General features: G+C 53.0%; 1 long non-coding RNA gene across 1 annotated transcript; it reads left to right on the top strand.

Annotated features, from left to right (window-relative positions):
* The first annotated feature begins 432 nt into the window (after positions 1 to 432).
* On the top strand, positions 433 to 7,289 carry LOC142052252 (uncharacterized). The gene is made up of 3 exons (XR_012658783.1): positions 433 to 2,941; positions 5,719 to 5,994; positions 6,949 to 7,289. It is a non-coding gene; the product is annotated as an uncharacterized LOC142052252 (long non-coding RNA).
* The last annotated feature ends 295 nt before the right edge of the window (positions 7,290 to 7,584 follow it).

The following is a 7,584-nucleotide window of genomic DNA, read 5'->3' as shown; positions in this document are numbered from 1 at the left end:
CCCCACCTCGAATGCTGGGCTCAGGTTTGGGCCCCTCGGGACAAGAAGGGCCTGGAGGGGCTGGAGCGTGTCCAGAGAAGGGCAGCGGGGCTGGGGCAGGGTCTGGAGCACAAGTGTGCTGGGGGGCGGCTGGGGGAGCTGGGGGGGTTTAGCCTGGAGAAGAGGGGGCTGAGGGGAGCCCTTCTCGCTCTCTGCAGCTGCCTGAGAGGGGCTGGAGTGAGGGGGGGGCTGGTCTCTGCTCCCAAGTCACCAGTGACAGGGCGAGAGGGAACGGCCTCAGGCTGCGCCAGGGGAGGTTTAGGTTGGGTGTGAGGGAAATGCCTTCCCTGCCAGAGGGGTCAGGGGTTGGCACAGGCTGCCCAGAGAGGTGGGGGAGTCACCGTCCCTGGGGGGGTTCAAACACCGTGCAGACGTGGCACTTGGGGCCGTGGTTTAGGAGGCCTGGGGGTGTTGGGTTGGGTGTTGGACCTGATGATCCCAGAGGTCTTTTCCAACCTTAATGATTCAAATTCTATGAAACCTGAGCTCCGCCTGCATCACCCGGAGCAGAGCCACCCTTCCAGGACACGAGGGGCTGGGCTGTACCTGGAGCGGGGCAGTGGGCAGGATGGGCAGGATCAAGCCCATTTCCCTCTCCAGTGGGGCCTTGCACTGAAGCATCGCTTATCCTGGCAGAGGATTGGGGCCCCATCATGAGATCTGGGCCCTGGCATGGGACTGGGCTCCCTGCGTGGGGCTGGGGTCCTGGCATAGGACTGGGGGTCCAGCACGTGACAGCCCTGGGGTCTAACAGGCAGGTGCTTGGGTACTAATCCCCCCTTCCCTGGCGCATTCCCTTCCCCAGCCTCAGGGAAAGAGGAGCACGTGGGGAAGGGCTGGGAGAACTGGGGCATTTGGGATGTAACACCAAACTCTGCACCCCATGGGTTTAATTTATTCCCTGGCTGTGTGGCCAGGCAGTGAGGGAACTTCTCCCTTTCAAAGCTTGTGCCCCAAGCCTGTGTTTAACCTCTAGACCCTTTAAAATCCCAAATGCTGCTTCTCTTTGCCCAGAAACATTTTTAACTTAACCATGGGGTTTTTTTGTTTTGCATTGCAGGTGTCCTAGGGACCCACCTGAAGCCCCCTGGGGACAGTGCACTGCTCTGTGCCCATCCCATGCCTGTATCCTCGGGATGCTGCAGTGGCAAAAACTCAGAGAAACAGCTGTGGTTTGCTTTGCCCTGGTTTCCCTAGATGAGGGGAGCTCCTCTGAGAGGGAGACTGGAGAGAATGAGACATGGGAGAGCCCCAAGGATGGGGAGGTCATTTTGCTCAAGGTTGTTTGCAAAGTTGCCAGTGAGACCAGAATTAACAATTTCTCAAGCAAAGCAGATTAGAAAGGCCACGGGAGAACCATCAATAAATAACCCAGCAAGATAATCCCCTCATCTCCAGGGAAATTAAGGGTTTAACATTTACCCTGTGCCTCTTGGGGTTTTTTTCCGGATTGCTGAGCTGATGCTCCATCCACACCACCAGATACCAGAGGAGGCACGTCATCGTTGAGCTCCTCTGGACGGGGCTGCTTTTCATGCCGCCCTTTTTGAAATAAGGAAAGTGGTGGCCCACACGAGTCTGCAGGGGTGAGCTCGTCCTTCTGGAAACCTCTGGGTGTGTTGGGGTGGACGTGGGGGATTTGGTCCATTGCGCTTTCTCCTCCCGCCTCCCCAGCAGCAGTCAGAGTAGGTCCCAGCTCTTTGCAGGCCAGTCCAGCTGCCCAGCCCTGCCTCTCCCTTCTACAGGTTCCAGTGGTGAACGACGGCATGACGTCTGTCCTCCATCTGTCCCTCCCAAATGCCTTGGGATCTGCTGTCCTGGTGAGAGATCTCGACACAGCCGTTGTCTCCCTTGGGTTGAAAGTGCTGCAACCTGCAGTAATTCCCCCAAACCAAGACCAGTTTCAGGCAGACACCCGCACCTAGCAGAGCTGGTAATAATTCGTAACTCGTAGCTCATGCTGACGTGGTGGCTGTGTGGGGAGATGCAAGGAAAGATGAAGCTAGAAGTCTGTAGCACCTTGTTTGGGTCTGATGGCATGGCCTGTTGTCCCAGGTGTTGTCCACAGAGGTTGGCGGCACCTCTGGAGATGCTCAAGCTCAACCGTTGCTCAAGCTCAACCATTCCTCAAGCAGTGTCAGCTGGAGCAGGTTGCCCAGGACTGCGTCCAGCTGGGTTTCGAATGAACTCACGTGTCTGGTGAGGAAGGAAAGTGCTGGAGAATGGAGCCGCTGCTCCCAGGGCCGGACCCAGTAAGCTCAGCTGTTAGCTAACCCAGAGCGAGACCACCGTGGCTTTGGCGGAACGAGCTGGGTCATCAGCGACAGCCCAGGCTGGATCTGCTCCTGGGACGGGGCTTTGTCCTTTGCTGAGGTCTCAGGTCTGCGGAGGGAATCAGAGACACAGGTGAGGATGGAGCTGACTGGGACGATGCCAGGGGCTGTGCGATGCTTCCTTGAAGCTGAACTCTGCCAAAAATGTCTATTTTTGGGGGTGGGGAGGCATAAAAAAGATCCACCTATAGATTGGGGGTGTTTCACAGACCAAAGGGTCTAAGTGGGGCTTGAGGAAGCTTCACCTCTAGCAACAGAGCTGGAGCAGAGCCCTCAGACTGACAGCACAGAGCTAGTTGATGAAGAAAGGTCCTGATGTGGTCTCCAAAGGGTGACAATCTTGGCTTTCCAAGATGCTCTCCCCTCTTCTTTCCATTGGTCACAGGTCTGGGCACCCACCCCTTGCTGCCTGCCTCCTCCAAGAGGTGTGGGTCGAACATCTCATGCTCCTCTTCCCCCCTGACGCTGGCTGGAAAGTGTCAGCCTGGAGCTCATGATGGCAGCCGGAATGCCGCTGGAAGTCAACAGGATTCAATCAGGCACACAAACATCAATCTCAGCATCCATCTGTGAATAGCCTGGAGGAAAACTGAATTTCTGAGCTGGGGATGCTGGAAGAGAGAGAAAAATAGCATCCCTGATCTGGAACTGAACACATGCGTTAGTGCAATGAAATTCAGCCACCCAGGCTCTTTCTGCTAGCAGGTTATCTTAATTATGACCTAATATTTTATAGGCCACGTATATCTTTGTATATATATTCATGGAAAACGAATGAACAAGCCCTGAATACAGATGTAGCTGGGGAGAAGCATCCTGAGCTCTATCCACAGTGGCAGCTCTGGAGCATGGGGCTGTTCAGAAGCCATTCCTCGCATCCTGATGCTGAGCCAAGCCTCAGCAGCACGAAATGGTCCTGTGCTCCACCAGCGCAAGTCCAAAGCAAAGGTCCCCTTGTGGGTGTCCAACCTGGTGGGATCCTAATTGTCCCCAGGTTTTACCTCTCCTCTTTTTTCCCTGGCATGGATTTTTGGCCACCCAAGTTCAGTACACTGGAATATTCCTAAATGTTTATTTTATAGCTGTTGGTGTTTTGTGTTATATATGTATTTGTGTGTGTTTGTATGTAATAGACACACACACATGTATTATAAAAATTATCTTATTATTTGCAAAGATTTTATTAACTATAGCAGCAGGCACAGGTCTCAGAGCAAAGCTTAGCTCTTGGGTCTGGAGAGGCTTGTGTTTGTCTTGGTTGTGCTCCTCTCTTCTTGACAACGTGCTGAATTTCCCCCTGGAGATCCAGCCCTTCTCGCCCTAGTTCCTTGTACCTGCTATGGTTTTGGGTTACATCTGTCCCTATTTATCTTCTCCTGGCCCCTTCTCATGATCTTGGTTGACCCTTGAGGACTCAATGTTTGCTCCCTGGCACCTTTGGTAGTGCCTGATGGAGTGTTTGGAGGCCGAGGGAGTCCCACTCTGTGCAGCTCAGCAAAGCCATCGCTTGGTTAGCTTCTCTGGTAACCCGTTTCCATGAACATGATCCCACCACGTTGCTCTGGCCACTGGTGAGGCGCTTGGATGCGAACTCTGGCTAGAGGTTGAGCAAGATACAAGTGGAGCTGGGACAGAAGGGGAGAGCGCATGGGGAGAGATCAGTGTTTCAAGGCTGCTCTACCTGCGGGCTCTTGGGCTTACATGACATTAAATGCCCCAGACACCTCGGTAGTTATTTGGGCCACCATCAGCTCACGCGATGTCCTGTGCCAACACAGCCTTATCTCTCATGGTTTCCCAACCTGGTGGCTTCTAGCTCCAAACTTGCTCAAAAATGTGGCAAACACAAGGTCTTGGAGATTAAATTTAAACACAAGAGGGTGAAAGGCCTGATTTTGAGAAATAGGAGGGGAGCATGCCTGTTCCTGGTCAGTGGGACTTAGTTCCCAAGCTGCTCATGGACCCGTCCTCTGGCACAGACAAGAAGGGGGACTTGGGGGTGCTGGGGGTGAAAAGCTGGACACGAGCCGGCCATGTGCGCTGGCAGCCCAGAGAGCCAGCCGTGCCCTGGGCTGCATCCCCAGCAGCGCGGGCAGCAGGGCGAGGGAGGGGGTCCTGCCCCTCTGCCCCGCTCTGTGAGACCCCCCTGCAGCGCCGCCTCCAGCTCGGGGCTCCTCAGCACGGGACAGACACGGGGCTGTTGGAGCGGGGCCAGAGGGGGCACAGAAATGCTCCGGGGGCTGGAGCCCCTCTGCTGCGAGGCCGGGCTGGGAGAGCTGGGGTTGTGCAGCCTGGGGAGGAGAAGCTGCGGGGAGACCTTGTTGCGGCCTCCCAGTGCTTAAAGGGGGGCTGTGGGAAGGGTGGGGGCGACCTCTTTAGCAAGGCCTGTTGTGACAGGCCAAGGGGGGATGGTGTTAAACTGAAGGAGGGGAGATTTAGGCTGGATATAAGGAAGAAATTTTTTACGATGAGGGTGGTGAAACCCTGGCCCAGGTTGCCTGGAGAAGCTGTGGATGCCCCATCCCTGGAAGTGCTTAGGTTGGCCGGGGCTCTGAGCAACCTGATCTAGTGGAAGGTGTCCCTGCCCGTGGTAGGGGGGTTGGACTGGATGGTCTTTAAAGGTCTCACCCAAACGAAACCATTCTGTGATTCTATTCTATGACTCTATGAACAGAAGCGTTGCCCATGGAAAGCAGACCGGTGGCCTGGGTCTGGAGATCAGCGTGTGCTCAGAGACCAAACACCTTCCAAATTCCCTAATAGCACATGCCAAACTGCAAAACTCTTTCATATTGACGTAATATTTCCGTAGGGTGGCCTTGCAGCGTGCCCTGCTGTGGGAACCGCCCTTTTCTGCAGAGGGTGACCTTTCTGGAGGCCCATGCTCTGGCCATGGGATGATGTTTGGCATCCCGTGTGCCCACAGTGCAGATCTGAGGGTTCGGTGTGAATATTTACCCACAAAGTGCTTGCGGCTTGCGGGCCGTTTCGGATGTCACATTTCTGCCCTATTCTTTCAGCAAGAGCCTGTTTTCAAATAAGCTGTGAATATTTTATGGGCAAATTTTCAAGCGAGCCTGGGATCCTTCAAAAGCAGTCTTTCATGGCTAAATAATAAAGTGGGTAGGAAACAGATTTTTTTTTTGTTTTGTGGGAAATTTCATGATTTCTGATTCTTTTCTCCAAACCAAACCAAATTCAAAGCTCTCCGCAAGATGAAATAAAACTAAAAAGTCATGTTGGGCCAATCAAAATGCCATTCTGAAGCGGAGATGCACAGCCTGTGATTTGCTAACACCATGTCATCTCTATCAAAATGCTTCTTTCACTTTTTCCTTTTTTCCAGAAGCTATTCAGGGTCTTCTGAGATATCCTTTTCCCAGTGCTGGGAATAAACTGGTCCATGGTGGACCGTGGAGTCACCACCATCAGCTTCTACTGGGAGGACTCCGGGTGGTATTGGTGGACCCAGGAGAATCAGCCCACACTTCCCTGCCTTGTACTCTCAACTCCCTTCAGTCTTCACGCCCTTGTATCGGAGGGCGAATCCTCCGCAGGATGATGAGAAGATGAAGGCTATTTCTGACAGCAGTCGGTGTCCACGGCAGCCTTCATGAATATTGTAAGTGCCTGATTTGCCGTTCCTTTTGAAAACCCTCAGTGACCACCACCCTGCATGCCCTAGCAGCACTCTAACAAGGAGACCCATGCCAAAATCAAAGAGGAGACAGGATTATGGGTTAGAAACTTGACATAATGACATTTTTTTAAGGTGCAATCCAAACAGTGCTCTCTGCAGAGCCAATATGCAATGACAGGAGAATTGTGAATTATGCTTATGCAGTGTTTGGCCTGAGCCAAAGTGGCAATCTCGTTTTAGAGGAGATGTTCCTGGGATATCAGCCAGATGCCTGCCCTGGATGACCACCAGCTTCTGCTCTGAGTTGAGGGAGACCTTTTTTTCATGTTGTGCACGTGGGGATTTGCAAATCTGGGGGGCCAATGCTGCTTCTGCTAGGTGTGTGGCTGCACACCCTCCAGCCCCGACGGGTGACCGTGCCAGAGGGGCCAGCTGGCCGAGGCCCCGGGGCGATGTCTGGTGTTGCCTCACTTGTGTCCAGGGAGGGTGATGGGGTCCTGGGCGCTAAGCGACTTGTGAAACACCTGGTCCCTGGTGATGGGGACATTTCTTGACAGCCCAGTATTCTTTTTACGGGGGGGTTCTTTTAGCAGTTGCAGGAGCACAAGAGCATCAAAGCTCCCCCGGTGCTGGCTGGCTTGTTGCCCTTGTTGCCAGCTTTCTGTTTCACTTGCAGAAGGCTTTTCACCTTTGCAGGTCACAAAATAACAGAAAAGAATATATGAATGTTTTTCAAAGTCCGCTTATTTGTCTTGGAAGTAATATTTCTGTTTCCTCCATCACTGAGGAGCTGTTTCCCCCTCTGATTAATGGCACCCTGCCTGTGAAATGTTACTGTCCCAAATGGGGCATTCTTTGTTAAATGATTAAGCTATTTTTGACTTATTTACTGCGTCATGGCTTGCTAGGTACCATGTATTATTTTTTCTCCACCAGGTTACAGCCTCTACCTGAAAATCATTATAGAAATAGCTGCAGGTCCTTCCTATGACTGGGGAAACTTCATTCTTACTCCTCGACATCCTAGGAATCAGAAAGAAAAAAAAAGTGGCTCTGTGCAGTGGACTCCGCTGTCCCGCTCTCCGTGTCTCACATGCAGAGGTATGTCCATGTCCCAGTCGCAGGCTACTTTGGAGGTAAGGTGGGGCTGGGGTTATGAATCAGGGAAGTTCTACCATGTGGATGAAGTCCGGCTGGTCACCAGCGTCCCTTCCCCTGCTTCTCCGTTTGCGGCACGCGCTTGTGTTATTTATTAAAGGGTTTCTTTGTGTGTCTGTCTGCGTGTGTGAGTTTTTCCCATTTCGTTTTCGCAAAACCTCCCCTTCCTCTGTGGTTTCGTTTGGGGACTTGTCCATCTTTGAGAGCTGCGTTTGAACTCGCGTTGTGTTCGTGGTGCCCAGGGGCTGGGAGGAATTAGGCATTTCAAAGGCATCCAGGGTGACTGAGACATGAAGGAAAGGAGAAGGATCCCACGGCTCACGCTCAGCTGATGATACTCCTGCACATTTGTACCTCGTGGTATGAAGGAGGCTGGAGGACATCCTTCCAGTGTGTTGGGGGCTTCCTCGCTTT

The sequence above is a fragment of the Phalacrocorax aristotelis genome, chromosome 2 (assembly GCF_949628215.1).
Source record: "Phalacrocorax aristotelis chromosome 2, bGulAri2.1, whole genome shotgun sequence".
NCBI classification, from domain to species: domain Eukaryota; kingdom Metazoa; phylum Chordata; class Aves; order Suliformes; family Phalacrocoracidae; genus Phalacrocorax; species Phalacrocorax aristotelis.
Note: the sequence above shows the minus strand (reverse complement) of the source record. Positions and strands in the feature narration are given on the sequence as shown.